General features: G+C 36.9%; 1 long non-coding RNA gene across 1 annotated transcript; it reads right to left on the reverse strand.

The window, feature by feature from the left end:
- Positions 1–9099: 9099 nt before the first annotated feature.
- On the reverse strand, positions 9100–14578 carry LOC139144700 (uncharacterized). Its single transcript, XR_011554836.1, has 3 exons — positions 12418–14578; positions 11636–11743; positions 9100–10955 (listed from the first exon to the last, which is right to left on the reverse strand). It is a non-coding gene; the product is annotated as an uncharacterized lncRNA (long non-coding RNA).
- Between the last annotated feature and the right edge of the window lie 1139 nt (positions 14579–15717).

Here is a 15717-nt window from a genome sequence, read left to right on the forward strand (position 1 = left end):
GTTGTTGTAAAACCCTTGCCACACACTTTGCAGACAAATGGCTTTTCTTTTGTGTGAATCCTGGTGTGAACTGTAAGATGTGATATCTGTGCAAAAGCCTTGCAACACACTTTGCAGACAAACGGCTTTTCCTTTGTATGTACTCTAATGTGAATTTTGAGAAGTCCACTCTTTTGAAAACACTTGCCACACACTTTGCAAACAAATGGCTTTTCATTTGTATGTGTCCCCATGTGTTGTCTGAGATATCTTCTACATGTAAACCCCTTACCACACACTTTGCAGACGAATGACCTTTCATTTGTATGTTTTGTCATATGACATTTGAGAGTTCTATTTTCTTTGAAACTCTTGCCACACACTTTGCAAACAAATGGCTTTTCATTTGTATGTGTCCCCATGTGTTGTCTGAGATATCCTCTACATTTAAACCCCTTACCACACACTTTGCAGACAAATGGCCTTTCATTTGCATGTATCGTCATATGATCTTTGAGCGTTCCATTATGTGCAAAACCCTTGCCACACACTTTGCAAACAAATGGTTTTTCATTTGTATGTGTCCTCATGTGATCTTTTAAAGTTCCACTACATGTAAAACCCTTGCCACACACTTTGCAAACAAATGGCTTTTCATTTGTGTGTGACCTGATGTGACGTTTCAAAGTTCCTTTGAATGCAAAAGTATTGCCACACACTTGGCAAACAATGGCTTTTCATTTGTATGTGTCTCATGTGATTTTTAAAGTTCCATTCCATGTAAAATCCTTGCCACACACTTTGCAGACAAATGGTTTTTCGTTTGTATGTGACCTGATGTGCTTTTTTAAAGTTTCATTCCTTGCAAAAGCACTGCCACACACTTTGCAAACAAATGGCTTTTCATTTGTACCGGTATGTGTCCCTACGTGAACTTTTAAAGTTGCATTCCATGTAAAACCTTTGCCACACACTTTGCAGACAAACGGTTTTTCACTTGTATGTGTCCTCATGTGACCTTTTAAAGTTCCATTCTGTGTAAAACCCTTGCCACACACTTTGCAGACAAACAGTTTTCATTTGTATGAATCCTGATGTGAGCTTTAAGATTTCCATTCTGTGTAAAACCCTTGCCACACACCTTGCAGACAAATCGCTGTTTATCTGTATGTGTCCTGATGTGATTTTTGAGATCTCCATTCTTTGAAAAACCCATACCACACACTTTGCAGAAAAACGACGTCTCTTCTGTATGTGCCATCATGTTTCTTGTTGAGCTTACTGAACTGCCTTGAGTGTTCTGGAATAAAATACACACACATGTTTAAGCAAAACACTGTAAGCAAAGTTTGTAGTTACAACAAGAAACACAGGCATTTGGTACTGAAAATAAGTGCTTCAAATTACCAGAACATGGAATAAAATACAGGCACATACATTAAATAACATATATGTGTGTGTGATACAACTCACTATCTAAACAGACTCAAAAACCTGGGGAAAGTTCCAAAAGGAAGTACCTTGGCATCATTTTATGTAACGTCTAGAGCTCTTCTCTAACATTCCTATTGATGAGGGAATCAAGGCACGTGAATTTCCCTAGAAAACCAGAAAAGAAAAGAACCTGCTAACGAAAACCATAATCAAATTGCTTACCCTCATTTTGCATAACAAAAATTTCAGTATCAATGGTCGACATTATGTACAAATATTTGTACAGCGATGGGTCAAAAGATGGCCCCAAGTTAAGCAGATATTTTCATGAACCAACTGGAATAAAAAATCTTAGCACAAACGCCTCACAAACCACTTGACTGGGCAGGATTTATTCATTAGGGGAAGACTGCATTAACTTGCATGGTACCTGAAACCCGAGTCCTTGCTGACCAACTCGGGTGACAAATAGGAGACTTTTAATCCCTCAGGTGTGAATGTTCCATTGTTATGTTTATCTAATCAAGCTGGTCCATTGTAGTGCCATTGTAGGAAAGGCAGGTCTGTGACATTGATCCTCATAGGGAAGTAGGGTATTCCTAAGTTAATGGAGCCTTCCTGTAATGTGATGATGTTGATTCCATACCGGTATCAACAACATTCATCCTACAGTCAAATTCACTGAACCATTTCTAACACTTCTTGTTGTTATACAGCATGTGGCCCAGATGGTTATATAGAAACAGACCTTTACAAAAAGCCGACTGACACCAATCAATATTTGTTCTTCACTTCTCCTCACCCAAGGCACACAAAAACTGGCATTCCATATTGCCTGGCGTTATGCATCTGCCACATCTGCTCCAAAAAGGGCTGGAGGGGTGTACGCTTTTTTGAGCTGAAGGTATCGGCAGCATACATAATGTCTTCGTTCCAAGTTTACTTTTTATTTCAAGATGTGAGTCAAACAGATGTATTTCACCAAATTGCCACTTCTGTATCTAGGGATTATGTAATCAGTTTGATTTGAAAATATTTCTTCAATTAAGAGCGGAAATCGTCACTGACTTATGCTGTCTTTTGGCTACTGTTGTATATCAATTTTTTCTTCTGTCCTTTACAATTTCTGTGGATGGCTTCACGCCTTGGTGGAGTTAACTGCCGCCGGTACCGTCAAGGGTGGGACGTGTGAAATTTTTCTGTTGTTAACACTTTTCATACAAATTAAAAGGAGTAATAACTACTGACATTGTAAAACAAAGAAGCTACAAATAATCTGTCTTCTGTTCGTGTCATCGTACAGAAGTTGACCAGTCGGTGCCATTGTGAACATTTTGTGGGTGAACCTCATAGCTTCGCGGGTAACAATGATAGCGTAGGGTGAGATCGAAAGTGTCGCGGGCTTGAACAATAGCGTCACGGGCCACGACGCTGTTTTGGGCTGAGGAGAACCCTGAGTTGCAACATTTGCAAGTACTCCACTAACGCCACACAATTTCAAAATCACGTAACAAACACTATTTACACCATCCAAACATAACATAACTTGCAAATCCAAAAACCTGGTTTATATAATCACATGCAACAGATGCAAAAAACAGTATGTTTGAGAAACTGAAATAGAATTTTCGCCAAAGATTCAATAACCATCTATCAACAATGAGACTCAAACTAAAACTACCATCGCAATTCATTTCAACGAAAATCAACACACCATTCACGACGTTTTAACCCCTTGACTACCAACGCCAATGTATTCCTTAATAAATATTGATAAAATCTGGGGTGTGGTCATTGCATCAACACTGCTTAGAGTAAAATTAAGTAAGTACCAATAAACCATATATTTTCTGAATCAGCATGAAATTTCCCACTTTCTCATATATAATATGACATCAAATCGATTCCAGCAATCATTATCATTCAAGGCAAATAAATTACAGGTCCAATAAACAGTAAAAACAAACACACAAAGAAACATAAGATCACTGACAAAAATCGGTAGTACAATCTGAACCACTATATAAGTGGTGGTACCAGGTCACGTGACTGGTCACATGACTCATGTGGCTAGAGTTGGTGAAGAATATGCTGGGGAAGAATATTTGAAGCATCAAGATGTGTTTTGAATCCATAAAATGAAGCAATTTGAATACCGGTACAGTTGCAATTTTCATGGCATTATCTCTCACGCTTTATTTATAGATGTACCTGTTTAAGATTTTGAAAACTGTTAACAATCAGCATGACGCTTCTGTGATCAGCCTGATCTTTCACGGTCAAGGTCATGGGTCACAACATTTGCTTCCAGATTTTGGCCGTACTCGACGTACGGGGCACAATCACATTCAGACCAGGTCGGAATACATCTATCTTAGTCGCGCTGCGTGCCAATGCCAAAATTAGGATTTTTAGGGAACAAAAACGAAGCAAATACGCCTATAACTGTGCCGGATATTTCCGGCACAAAGGTATATGGTAATTCAATATGGCACAGGATATATCCGGCGTTCAAGGTAGTCAAGGGTTAATAAGAGGGATTATGAAAATAAATATACAAGATCACACGCTTCGCAAGAAAAAGAGTCAATATGGAAAAATACCGTCAATGACGCTGTACCTTCTCTAATGTGTGGCCAGGTCAGGTAATTGGTTGTTGGCATGGAGTTGTTGGTAAATAGTTGATGATGTAGGGGCATGAGGTGGGATATGGACCCAAAGAACCCAAAAGATGATTAAATACATCAATCAAAGAAAATTCTAAGCTACTGTATAAACTGCCTAAAGATAGTTCAATGTGGAAAAAAGTTAAACAATTCAGAAATAAGAATTAACAGTCCAAAATAGTAATGACGCACTTCCTTACTGACCTGAGTGCATGTGAAATACACAACCTGGCATCTGTAAATTAAATGTATACCAAGTGATCATTTCCAGTCACTTTTAACTGTTTTTAATGGATTTTCCAAAGAGTCCTGTGGAAATGATGAAAAACGCTTATCTGGTCTTGTGTTTGTAAAACCTCATGGCTGATAATTGTCATAGTATTGAAAAAAAATTGAAAGTGAAGAAATTACTGTTTTAATAGGCATATTTTCCTTGAAATACATGACCGTGTAAAGAATATATGCTAAAAGTGTTTAAGAGTAAATTTCTTTTCAAAAAATAATTCAATTTGTGACCAAAGGATTTTTATTCTTTGAGTTTACAAATTCAAACATTGCAATTTGTTCAATCATCTTGTGCAGTGCAAATTTATAAAATGACTGAAAAACAAAAAAAATTGGCAGAATTAGTCTTTGTGATGTAAATTATGGTTGACATCACGATAACTGTTAATCTGTTTGAAGTACTAATATACTATAATTTAAAAAAAAAAATTCATGCAGAAACGGTAAATATATTGTCAGCAATGTAGTGTTAATTTTGACTTTACATCAAAATATGCCTTTGCTGGATACCAAATATATAGGGCGAAATATCAGCCATGTTCAGCAAAATCCACACAACAGCATTGATCCTTTTCTAATTTGATTTGATTTGCTTATGTTATCCTTGTATGACAGTCAGTACAATATGGAACTTGAACACAACACAGTGAATAAGTATGCTGTAAATGAAATGGTGTGGCTGCATCCACATGCAGCAATAGGAGTGCCTTTGTCTCTCACCCCTCATTTCCAACCTGTCCCATCCCTGAAAAAATAGTTTGGTCTTATATTTATAATGTTAATAATTTCTGTATTTGTTAAAATGTGCGCATCTCAAAAACTTTTGATCATAAACATTTTCATTGTTTTTTATAGCTGACCAATCAGTTAACCTGTTTATTTTGAATATTTGCGCATTTTTCCTCAGTATTTGACATTTTCTGAATACCTTCTTATTCAGTTTGTCATTTTCTAAAAGTTTAAATGCTCCATTGTGTGGTCAAGCTTTCCACAAGCATCAAATGTGGTACTTCATATAGGAGGGTCTGCCTCTAGAGGGCGGGCATCATGAACACTCCTGTGTTTGTTGGTTAATTCCTCCACTTAAACTTCTGATTGTACTGTAAACATTGAACATGGCCGACGTCCGATTTTCCTGTCTAAAACTTTCACTCATTTTCGTTCATATGACTCTGAAACTCCAGGAAACGATTGGGAAGAAAGGGTTATCTTGAAATATTGAGGTACTCGCCGATATTTTGCAAAATTAAATGAGAAAAAATGCAAGGAAAATGCCGACAGGCTTACACAATGACAGTTTTCAGACTCGGAGGCATATGATCATCTCTGCAGATTATGCAACAGGCCCAGATCACGTGACGCCATGAGGGGATATCCACGCAACTCAGTACCAAACACTAGCGCTCACAGAGTGAGCAAACACAAAGTGAGTACCCCTAACGTCAGCTCAGTAGTCTGTAATAGATTGTAGTCAACTAAGAACCTTGGAGAAAGCTTAACACTGTGGCTATGCCGCTAAGTCCCTTTTGATTTTGTCATAGCTCAAAATCGTTCTCCCACACCTCAACCTGAGCCATGAACACCCCCACCAGTTTATGATATGACCCATTACAATGGCATGCCGTCAACGGATCTTGACAGACGGAAGTCTGACAGACGGAAGTTCTTGACAGCAGCATATTGGTTTTCAACTCTAATACCTTCTCTGTCTATAAATAGACACGAGAAGGTAATAAAAAACTGGTTACATATTGTCACCAAATGGCCTCAACATTTCTAAGATAAATTAGCTCAACAATGATTTAAATAACAACTGCTCACAGTGCACACATTCGTGCAATGTCAACAATTTTTCTTCAGATTTTATTGTGCCAGTGTGAAACGCTATCTCGAACATGCTTCTGCAAGTTTTGGAGTGTGCACTACACACGTGCGTGAGTACAGAGCGCGCGCGAGACTTGTTCTGGCATACCGTACTCCAATGGGTCCCTTGAAACCATTCAACAGTGAACAGGCAGATACAGTCCAGGGGATGGGGCGCCTGGAACTGTTTGTGTTATGGAACGGGTGCTCCATACGGCGTTTTTAGCACACACAAAATTCTATTGTTTCTCAATGGTAAATATATATATATATAATATATATATATATATATATATATATATATATATATATATATATATATATATATATATATAATATATATATAGTACGTGTCACGCAAAAAGGTACCTAATGGTCAAAAATGGTATATTTTAAATATATATATATATATATATATATATATATATATATATATATATATTACATATGTACCACAGATTACTTGCATCGAAGCGCGCGGTACTAACGGTATTTGCACTGCAGTGCAATACTAAAAACATTATGCCATACCTTTATGTTAATGAGTATTTACCAACTTTGACCCGGAACTATTTTTGTTTGTAAACACAAAAAATGTCGTCTACAAGATTTCATTTCACTTTTGTTCGATGCTCGTCATAGTAAAATGCATGACATTACAGATTAAAAACTACGACAAAGAAAATTGCATGTACTTATTATAGTGTGAGGATGATTTTTAGTATCCGGAAGAGCAGTTTGTTTGTCAGCGAAGCAAAAACATTGACAACGGGCGACGTCCGTTTCTAGCTCCATGAATGCACGGTGGCCGCCGTACCCCGTACCACGGCGGCCATCATACATCGAAACACACGTAACTGCGGGCGCAGCGGAGCCAATTAAATAGTTAACATTTTCAGAGTCGTTTTGCCTGTAGTTTTCTCACCGGCGCGGATATTCCCTGTTTACAATAGAATGTCACTTTTGCATGCAGTTTATTCTGTGCTTGTGTGTCCTGCTACATGCTACTGATAACAGTGAGCGCTTGTAAACACTGAAATTTGATCGTTCGACAAGTTACATTTGCCGTATCTTACTCTTAAATTTCCCGTAAAATCTTCAAACTGTTATTTGTATCGATCATTTAGAAGAATTTCAAGCTCAAAATGTGAAAAAATCAAAAGCGTTCCATGTTCAAAGTTCTCTTCGTTTGGCTATCTATGGCATGTTGCTACGTATGTGTACGTGTGAGCGATCGCAAGCGGACTTCGAAGTTCGAGCCCTTCGACGTTCCTCTTACGTCATCCTTGATAAACAAGTAAACAATAGTTTAGCCAATCAAAATAGAGGGTGTGGCGGCGTTGACCAATGAAAAGTGAAAGCTGATTCAATGCCTCATTACAGAAATGTCAATCTTATATAACTCCGCAGGGTCGCCCCGAAGCTTTGACAGACAAGTAGTACGCTTGACTAATTGTCGATTCTCTCGTAAATGATGCAAATAAAAGACAGAACATATTTAATAATAACAGAACCCCATGCTCTGTGAGTGCACGCGCGCCGTACCTACTAGCGGTATTTGCACTCGTGCTGCGGAGTATTCGGCTGTCCTTTCACTCGCTTTGCTCGTGAAAGGACTGCCGCCGAATACACCGCAGCACTCGTGCAAATACCGCTAGTACGGCGCGCTTGCACTCACCGGCCATGGGGTTCTGTCATAATATATATATATATATATATATATATATATAATATTATATATATATATATATATATATATATATATATATATATATATATATATATATATATGAGACGTGTCACGCAAAAAGGTACCTAATGGTCAAAAATATCAATTCTGAGTTTTTTGTATATTATAAAATGCACTTTTTCAGCTTTCATAAGATATGTTTCTTCTGTAAGATTAGGGCTCCCTAACTTGGCAAAAATGTACTTTAAAATTTGGCTCCCTAGGTTAATCATTAAGAAATAATAATGGTTTCTTTACTCAAGGTGAAGCTTCATCAGATACCAAGTGGTTAGCTGAGTGAATAAAGCATTTATGAATAACAAATCCTTTGCCATAGATTTATTTCCTTTATTTATTCCAATGTAATGCAGTATAAAGTGATTATTTTCTTATCAGGATTATTCCATTATCATATACAGGGGCACAGGTCTACTTTTTTGAGGTTGCTTACAACTCTTGCTTTATAAAAACTTGCTATTTGATTTTTTTTATTCATATCAGCTATGAGAAGAGAGAAATCAATTTCAAAATAACTATAAACTACACCTAGTCATGTGAAGATAATGCTTATGTTTTTACTTTGAGGATGCCTTTTCATTCCCAATTAGATGTGATTAACACTGAAAGTGTGAATGGAAACTGAAAGTCAAGTGTGTTGTTCCCCCTTGATGTTTACAGGTACTTTTATAACTGATTTAGCACTTGATGTTTTATGTGCAAGACTTATGTGTATGAAATTGATGAATTGACCTCAAATGTACATTATTGTGTAAATGATTGATTCTGTGACAGTCTTCACAAACACTTTTTGATCTATAGAGGGCGCTGTGTAACTCCTCCTCCATCACATCAAGGTCAATGACAGCTGTTCACTGTTTGTGTTTGTGATAAACTGTAGTAGGCTGTCTGAATTCCACAAACAGTAAGTATTGAACACAGTAGTGAACTGGAAATATTAATGTTGAAAATATGTGTTTCAGTTGAATGTACTTTCTTGGTCAAACACAACATTTGCCCACATGAAAGTTTAGCAAAAATACAACTTTCAGCCTCATCAGAAAAAGTAAGGAAATTAAGGAAAAGTTTGATATGTGTGTCCATGAGAAATTGACAGAGACAAGTTATACATTTAAACTGGTCTGAGACCTATATTAAATATCACACAATGAACAAAACTCATACTTGAAACTATGAGTACATCAACTGTTCAAATTTTACAATACAGTTTATGATTAGTCAAGTCAATTCAACATTTTACTTTATGATCATACCTGTGACCCTGATGTTGGTTGCCATGGTTGGTGTGTACGTGTGTACGCTGACAAACAACCAATGCTGCTCTAAATGTATGAAGATTAAACTCATTCATCTGACAATACAAGTAAATACAAGGTGTGGCACATGTAAAGACATATTATGGTACATATAAAGACGTTGTGTAGTACATTTTCACTATGCATACATTATACCACTGTCTCAATAAACCTTGGACCAGTATATCACCATTCAAGTTCACTAGAATTGAATAAAATAAAACAGAAAAGTAATTTTCATTTACAAAATGACTGTCAATACCGTTCTATCTTAAACACACTAAGATACTCTGATAACAATTCATTTCAATTGTAATAAACACTGCTATATAAAACTAGATAAAGTTTCATGTGATGTCCAGGACACATCTGAAAATACTCTATGGCCTGGGACAGGTTGTATCCTTCAAATGATCTGGAATGTACTGTCTGATCTTACTGTACAAATACCGTTTCCTTTGAACACTCAAACCAGGTGGGATAAGCATATCTGGTAAATGTTGTGAATTCAAAGGCAATTGCACACCCCTCTTTCTGAGATCATACTTTACCTCATCACTGTTTAGTTGTTCTTTCACAAACACAACACCTGGCTCTGACTTGGTAAACTTAAAAACACTAATTTGTAAATACCCCGAAGTGGTAAAAAAAACTGACTGAAAAAATCCACCCAATCATACCACTGAAATCTTGGTGCATCATCTGTTGGTAATTGATACCCATCAGCAGTATTGCACTTTGCTGATTAATTTATAACATTAACCAATTCAGCTAAACTATAAATATCAGAACGTCTATACAATTTCTTTAATAAACCAAAACAAGCATCATTTATACACTTTGTGTGACCAACTTCCATAAAGGCTAATGTGGCATTGTCATGTAGACCTACAGCACATCTCCACAAAAGATAGTGTATCATTGTTTTATTTTTGTTTTGTCCAGCACGATTATCACAATGAAAAATAGCACCTTTCTCACCAACACTGTATGTACTCAAATAGTGGTGTAACATGGAAATTACAGTATTTGGTCCATGAGATTTTGTACCATCTATGCCAATTGTTTGACTCTCATCTAAGAGGTAATTCACCTGCTTTGATGTACCTTCATTGTCAATACCAAATAAATGAATTTTCCTGAGAGATAAGAAATAAAATGGACTGATTTGATTGGATAAATGAGGGATCAAAATACTCTGAGCAAAATCAAAAGTGTAATGGACTTTGTGTTAATTGACTGAACAAGGGTCACCATTTTCACTACCTGGTTATCTAGCTCTTCCTTTGCTTGTTTTGTGCAATTCAAGTAAACTTCACGCTTTTGTTTTGCTATCTTTAAATGTCTAGAGAATTCAGTCACTGCTTCTACTTTTTCAACCTCAGTTCTTGCATGTGATACCTTTTGTCTGAAATGCTCACATTTTGGGCCAATATCAGTTCCTGGAGTCAGTATTTTGATGTGCAGTACACTCTCTCTCTAAAGATTCTTGAATAGTGTGAGTCCAACATATTGATCACCTTCAGCTTCACAGGTTTGCTTGTAGCTCATGTGAATGTCTTCTTTCCTTGAATTTGCAGGTAAGTATACAGGTGGGTGTGAGTCATGGCCACTTGGCGCGGCTTCCATAGGAATACCGTTTGACTGAGCGAAGCTTTGAATAAATTGCACAGCCTTGCGAAGTGTCTACATGTGAATAATAAAAATACAAACTCTTACAGTTTACATATTGTATGTTGTTTGCATGAAAAATTAGTTCAATGTTCAGTTCATGTCAGATGCCTTATATTTCTTTGTTACTGAAACAAAATGTGGTATTATGAAGAAAAATTGATCAGCAAACACATCATGACCAGCCTGGTATTACAATTTATTTACATGGGGTTTCTGTCATAAAACATTTCTAAAGCTGAACCTAACTCAGTTAGTTATTGTACATACTATTGAATTGGAACATTTGAAGAGTTTGTATAGTATATCTGGAAATATCAAGCAGATCTTGATCTGTAATATATTGAAGGACAATTGTTTTGCATTTTGTTTGGCAATATGCTAAAACTGTGAGATGCATAAATACACATTTGTACTTTTGAAAAACAATATAGTCATAGCAACTTGGATAAACCTTAATACACCAAAACAGTATATATCAAAACACATTAGCACTTACAGCACTTTCAATTGTAGTTCCTTGTTATTCAAACATGACATACATGTAGAACAATAAAATATAATGGGAGATGAAAAAAATGTTTTTTCAATGAATTATGAAACATGAACGTGAAACTGTAACTCCAAACACCCTTCAAGTGTCCTTCTGCAAGATCACAATGTTGCATTAAAATAAGCTTTCTGAAAATATTTACCTCAAATGAAAATGCATTTGGAGGCCTTCTCCCTTTGTTTCCATGTCTTCTTGGCACAAACACCGTGTTCAACATAGTGCTTCTTCAGATTTCTAAATTGCTTATTGCCTGAGGGTGATGAAGTGATACAAAATACATCAATGGTACAAAAATGTAACTGTGAGACTTAACTTTAAGAATGTATGTGTTCACTGATATTTTGATTTCATATTACATTATCATTCAGGTTGGACATGAACCTAGGATAATCTAGATAATTTTCTTTGTATTAATCTGACAAAACATTTAGGTTGTAATTGTGATACTGACACAATCTTTTTTAAACCTAAAACCTACGCGTAGATCAGAATCCATCACAGACATTTGAAAGTTTTTCAAATGTCAATGCCCTGAATGTGAATATACCAATTAAATCAATGATTTACCGTTCTCGTAAAACCTGATCTTGACAAATTATTTTCATACGTGAAAAAATATTATCACTCGGCCTTGATGGCACAGACATTGAACAACTTCAACAAGGGCATGGGGTCAAGGGTTTGGCTAGACTCTATACGCTCTAGCCACTTGAAAAAATCATGGCTGCTGAACTCGGCCTTAAAATGTCACCTCAAGCTGAACAGTTCTGAAATACTAAAGCTAAAGGTGCCTGTCGTTGTCACACAAGTAAAATTAAAATTTTTGTTGAAGAGCCGATTTTACACTTTGTTATGAGCAATGACACTCAATCCAACACAGTTTATAAATTAATCCTATTGACTGCAATGACTGAGTTTACCTACCCACAACGTAAATAAACTGCCAGGCTGTTCGACACACTTCAAGGCCTTCAAAGTCGTACCGAAATCGCGATTTTTGCCTCTTCCCTCGTCTTGTGGAGTCTGCAGTATATTCCATACTATGTACCTTGGAGTTTTGAAAGAACCAGAATTTCTTTTTCGTTTTTGTCAAACTCGAGCATTTGAAGGCGATGTTCGTAGACACGGTCGACGTTCAGTAGACGATAGCACTTGTTATTACATCCACAAGCTCGTTCAAAGGTATTTAATACAATGTCCTTGCTTGAAACGTCGACTTCCCCACCTTGTGAAGCATGATCCTGGCCATCTAAGGTATTCAGATAATCCTCAACAAGTTCTTGTGAATTTGCTTCTGCTTCGTCCACTTCGTTTTCACTATCAGTGTCATTGATGTTGATCGACGGTTGAACTTCCGGGTCGACCCTGACCTCGCCCTCAGAAACATCACTCAGGCTATCATAGTTGTCATCTTGTGAACCTTCTAAAATTTCCTGAGAATACTGGTTTACTGTATCTTGTAATACAGTATCGACTACAAAAAAGCTATCGCCATCACTAGTGCCTGCCATGTTGAACTATCAACGAAAGAGCTTGCAGCAGATGACACTGGACGTTCCATCTAATTAATAATCCCGCCAACATTCTACCGCGCCGCGAACATGCCTACGTTACGTGTGACGTTCTAAAGTGCTGCTGGCTCATTTGCATGACAATGTCGTTTGGTACCTTTTTGCGTGACGCGCCTCATATATGTAACAACCCCTGCAACATACCTGTACCAGCAAGCGAGATTCACAGCCTCCATATGGCAAGAGCATGAGCAATATCTGAACATTAGGGATGGCAGCTAGTACGCGGTACATATTAAGTTTAACCCTTTACCTCTCAAACACTATCACTTCCTATCTGCCAAGTCAGTTATAAGTGGTATTGAGCCAAAACCATGTGAATTTTTTCACCCACTTGTTATAGCAGCTTTGTAAATTTCATGTCTACAGTACATGTAGCTCTGTCTTCAGGGACCTTCAAATCTTCATATCTTTGTTCAAATGCACCATATGGGACATGTTTTGCTTTACTAGTTTTAATCAACTTGACCTGATGGTGAAATATGAACTTGGCAGGAAAAGAATTAATGGCTGTCACACTGCGTTGTCTATGACTTGCTAGAATGCTTGTAGTTGATCAGGATTTTATATTACATACTAGCTTTGATCCTAACATATTTTCTTCACATATCACTTACGATCATCAAAACATCATTCTTGAGATATTACTCCTCCTTGTGTCTGGTGAATTGTCACCTGCTCTCAGGCACACAAACCCATGTATTCATGCAATAATATATATTATTTTTAACCTGTCAGGGTGTTGAAAGTGTTTATAGGTCATATCTTTTACAATTTCAACCAAAAGGCAAAGTCAACACGTGTGACAGAATACTGGAGCTAATGCAATTACATGTGCAATGCATATCACAAAACAAAATTATTTACAGAGCTTTGAGTTGCATGTGAAGGTTTTGTTTTCTTCATTAAATATATTTTATCAAATGACCTACAACAATGTCAGTGGCATTACCAGTACTTTCTTTTGCAGTAAACACCGGTTCAGGATAAAATATTCAACTTTAACATACCAGCGCATAACATACACATTTAATTGATATTTGACAAACATTGACATTATCTGATAACTAGCAGTAATGTACCGGTATTTGTAAATAACTTGCAAATAACATTATACAAGTACACATCCAAGCATTCTCAGGTTTCTCCTTGTAACTTTCAACTAACCCATTCATACCATATATCCCAAGCATCAGATTAATTATCAACCCATTTATGAAAGCTAGGTAGTACTCTATGAAAGCTGGGTACGGTAGGAGTTACCACCATACATGTACAGCTGACACAATCTGCTGTCTTAAGGTACCGGTACATGGCACAATTTTTTTACAGCCTTCCTTGAAACATTTTTTCTGGGTGGACATTTTTTCCCTATAAATGACCAGCAACAATTTTTTTAAATCCTCCAGCTCTCCCAATCCCGTGTTCATCCCCTCTGTAAGTGTAATGGTGAAAACTGATAAAATAATGTAGATAATTTGCATGTACTGGTGTATCATGGCTGCCAACAATGACATTACTAACTTGCAATATCACCTTTATGAATTCCTATCCTGATGTTTGATTAGAATGTCATTCACCAGTAAAATTTTCTCTCTTTAACAACTTACATGTATGATAATGTAGCCAAATGTCAAGTTTTGTAGAATTTTGTGGCAAACGCTTGAAAATACCGTACTCGTCCGAGTATAAGCCCCCGGTTGGGCAACACTAAACAGCTGTAAAACTAGGGGAGGGGCTTATACTCGAGCAACCCCATGTTATCTGCCATGGACGCTTAATTTATGCTAATTTTATGCACGATTTTTTTCAACACCACTCAATCATTCTATCGCTTTCAAAATCGACTTACACATCAAAAGAAATTGATTGTACAATCTCTGAACACAGACGTGACATTTTGGTGAAATTTTAGCGTCAAAAAAAAATCCAAACTTGAAACAAAGACGTCATACATGCTGCTGATCAACAGTACATGTAATGTGAACAGGCATGCACTGCCTACACGGAAAGGCAACTCAATATTCCAGTATCAAACTGTCTACATCGTGTGGAAACAACAACATAGCAGTGAAAATTGTAATAGTCACCAGCAAAAGTCTTCACAAATGAAAGGATAATTGCTTCAAACAAAAGAAACGGCATGTTTAGAGAATGAAAAACATCGTGGCCGTGAATGAAAATAAACAATGGCTGCCGTGAGTGAGACTATTCTATTTAGGCGACGGGGGTGAGCAGGGTCAAAGAATCAAGATAATAGTGGGAAAACGTGTCATTTTCCTTACGATGCTGTCAAGGAAACTCCAGTTTCCCATTGTTTTAACATCTTTTAATAGTTTCTTTATTATCTAAAAGTAATTTTACCAAGTTAAATGACCAAATATACTCTCCTAACCTTTCTGTATTTGAGTTACACTAGGGTAGGGGCTTATACACGGATGTAATGCATTTTCTAAAATCCTCTGAAATCAGTAGGGGGGCTTATACACGAGCAGGGGCTTATACTCGGACGAGTACGGTAAGTTACAGCTCTGTGATATGATTGCTGAAATTTGAAAGCACATTAAAGGTATACCGGTACAGTCACCTGTAATCTAACTATGTCCATATATGGGCGTTCCTTGCTATTCAAAATGCCCATGCGAGGGCGCTG

The sequence above is a fragment of the Ptychodera flava genome, chromosome 12 (genome assembly GCF_041260155.1).
Source record: "Ptychodera flava strain L36383 chromosome 12, AS_Pfla_20210202, whole genome shotgun sequence".
NCBI lineage: Eukaryota > Metazoa > Hemichordata > Enteropneusta > Ptychoderidae > Ptychodera > Ptychodera flava.